Consider the following 3,366-nt stretch of genomic DNA (forward strand, 5'->3'; position numbering starts at 1 on the left):
CAGTAAAAGATGTACACAAAAAAAAAAAAAAAAAAAAAAAAAAAGATTACTGCTACTCAAAGCAGACAGAGAATAGACTGGTGGAAGCTGTTGTTGTTCTTATATAAAAAATGCCCATAATGCGTACTACTCTGCCAGCAGGGAAACTGGGCGAATGTTACCCGTCTAAGCAAGACTTTATGAAGGTAATTTTGGCCATTTGGTGCACTAGCATTATTAGTATTGCAAACAATACTTGATCCCCTCTTGTTGTCTGGGCATGGGAATGATGGTGAGCACAAATAACAAAGTTAGAGTGCAGTGCATATTGGCTTCAGTGTGATCTGTTAGGAACATCATGTAATAGGTTTTGATGATACCAACTGTTAAGTAGAAATCCCCGAGTCTCGACGCATAGGCAAAACGCTGTAAGTTCGACAAGTAAACCAAGAGCGAAAATACAACCGAGTAACTTTGAGCTCAACTCGGAAAATATTTAAGCTTGAGGTAAATTTGTTTGAACATCTTAGAAGTCTCGTGTATTGTAATCATATAGACAGATCAGAAGAAGGCATAGGACAACACTGGAGGAATAAGGGTCTGCGAGACATCAACTAAGTCTCGAGACATAAGCAGAGTTCGAGAGGTAGGACCTCTCGATACAGTTATCCAGTTCGAGACATAAACAGAGTTCGAGAGATAGACCTCTCGATATTTGAGTTCGAGACATCAAGCGATCAAGATATCAACCTTGGTCTCGATACACTAACAATTCTCCAACAAAGCTGAATGACGGTCATACTTAAAGTTTGGAGAAGAAGAATATCATGGAGATGGAATAATGAAGAGGTGCCGAACGTGAAGATTTCAAAATGGGCGGAAATGGATGACACGTCAGATTTCCACCACAAACGGTCAAAAGGTGCACCAATGCTGAAGTGGTCTGATTCCCTACAATCAAGGAATAATGGGNTATGAAAGGCATGGTGCATAAGCCGGTCGAAAAGTCTCTACCTAAGTTGATTTATGCACCAAAGAGGCCTAAAACTTTTGCTACTATTCCTTATGATTATCAAACGTACAATGGCTACATTGCGCCTAGGCCTGGAATAATGGGCACAAGGTATAAATGGATGCCTAAACTCACTAACCCACCAGGACCCAAAGTTTGGGTACCTAAACTTGCTTAAGTGCCTTGCAGGACACCAGGGACATGTGGTTCATTGACAGTGGATGTTCGAGACATATGACGGGAAATCTAACACTGCTAGAGAACATCCAACCTATCGAAGGTCCCTTGGTGACATTTGGCGCCAACGAGAAGAAGGGACGCACAAAAGCTGTTGGTGAAATTCAAAAGAATGAGCTGGTTATTAAGGGAGTATCCTACGTTGAAGGGCTCAAGTTCAATCTCCTTAGTACAAGCCAGTTCTGTGACAAAGGCTACAAGGTTGTCTTCACCAAAAGCAAATGTCAGATTATGAACGAGGAATCTCTCGAAGTCGTCTTGGAAGCAGCAAGGAAAGGAAACATGTACATAGTGGATTGGAGGTCTGCAAAACCATCCCTATGTATGCTAGCAAGGAGCAAGGAAGATTTATGCTGGGAGTGGCATAGTAAGCTTAGTCATCTGAACTTCAAGACTATCAACAAGCTTACTAAGAGGAACTTAGTGGAAGAACTGCCCAAAGTGACGTTTCGAAAGGATAAAATTTGTGAGGCATGTCAACGGTGCAAACAGATCAAATCATCCTTTACGAGCAAAGCCGAGACATCATCCACCAGACCATTAAGTCTTCTTCACATGGACTTATTTGGCCCAGTGGATCCACCCAGCATAAAGGGAAAGAAGTACACTCTTGTGGTAGTAGATGACTACACAAGATTCACATGGACCGTGTTCTTAACCAAGAAAAGTGAGACAAAAATTGCCCTGCCAAATCTCTTGAAGCAAGTTCAAGTTGAAAAGGATGTCTCGATACTAAAGATCCGGTCAGATCAAGGTGGAGAGTTCATAAATCAAGTAATCGAGAGCTACTGCAACGAGAACGGGATTCATCATCAACTGTCAGCTGCTCGAACGCCTCAACAGAACGGGGTTGCTGAAAGAAGGAATAGAACTCTCAAAGAAGCCGCAAGGACCATGCTCTCACAAGCCAACATATCACAAGGATTTTGGGCAGAAGCAATCAACACAGCGTGCTATACCCAAAATCGGTCCTTGATCGTGAAAGGAGTTGGAAAGACTCCATATGAGTTGTGGAATGAAAGAAAACCGAATGTAAGCCACTTCCACACATTTGGGTGCAAATGCTATATCCACAACAATGGGAAGGCTCAACGAAGAACTTTTGAAGAAAAGGCAGATGATGGAGTGTTTCTAGGATACTCATCAACAAGCAAAGCATTCAGAGTCTTCAACAAGCGGAGTTTAGTGGTTGAAGAGTCCATACATGTTACCTTTGATGAAAGGGCATCGACAGATCAACCATCAAAGACAACGGAAGCAGCTGAGGAAGATCAGCCAGAGTCTATCGAGAGATCAAACTTACCTCTCGAAGACAAGCAGTCTATAGTTCGAGACGTAGCGGAACTCCAGTCAGAATCAGATGATGAAGAGTCTACCAAGAAGAAAGCTCCTGACTCAGTTGATCAAATCCAGATCATAGATGTTCAACCCACATCTCAACCTTCAACGGAAGCATCAACTGAGGAGCCACAACCCAACCTAAGATGGTTGAAGAGTCACCCTGCTGATCAAGTGATTGGAGATGTACGTGACAGAGTTCAAACCAGATCAGCATACAGAGAAAGCATGTTTGCTTGCTTTCTATCTCAAATAGAGCCTAAGGTGATCGAAGAGGCTCTATGTGATCCAGATTGGGTGCAAGCCATGCAAGAGGAACTTCATCAGTTTGAACGGAACGATGTTTGGGAACTAGTTCCGAGACCTCATCATCAGAATGTCATTGGTACAAAGTGGTTTTTCAGAAACAAGATGAATGAGGATGGAATTATTGTTAGGAACAAGGCCAGACTTGTTGCCAAAGGCTACTGTCAGGAGGAAGGAATAGATTTTGATGAAACCTTCGCTCCAGTGGTACGTCTCGAAGCCATACGCATCTTTCTCGCATATGCCGCCTTCAAAGATTTTAAGGTATATCAAATGGATGTCAAGAGCGCTTTCCTGAACGGACTTCTCGAAGAAGAGGTGTACGTTGAACAACCTCCGGGTTTCTTGAAGGACGTGGGAGCTGACAAAGTATACAAATTAAAGAAGGCACTTTACGGCTTAAAACAAGCTCCGAGAGCTTGGTATGATACCTTATCCTCTTTTCTACTTCAGTGTGGGTTCACCAAAGGCCTAGTGGACAAAACATTGTTTAG

Source organism: Ipomoea triloba, chromosome 15 (assembly GCF_003576645.1).
Source record: "Ipomoea triloba cultivar NCNSP0323 chromosome 15, ASM357664v1".
Taxonomy (NCBI): Eukaryota; Viridiplantae; Streptophyta; class Magnoliopsida; order Solanales; family Convolvulaceae; genus Ipomoea; species Ipomoea triloba.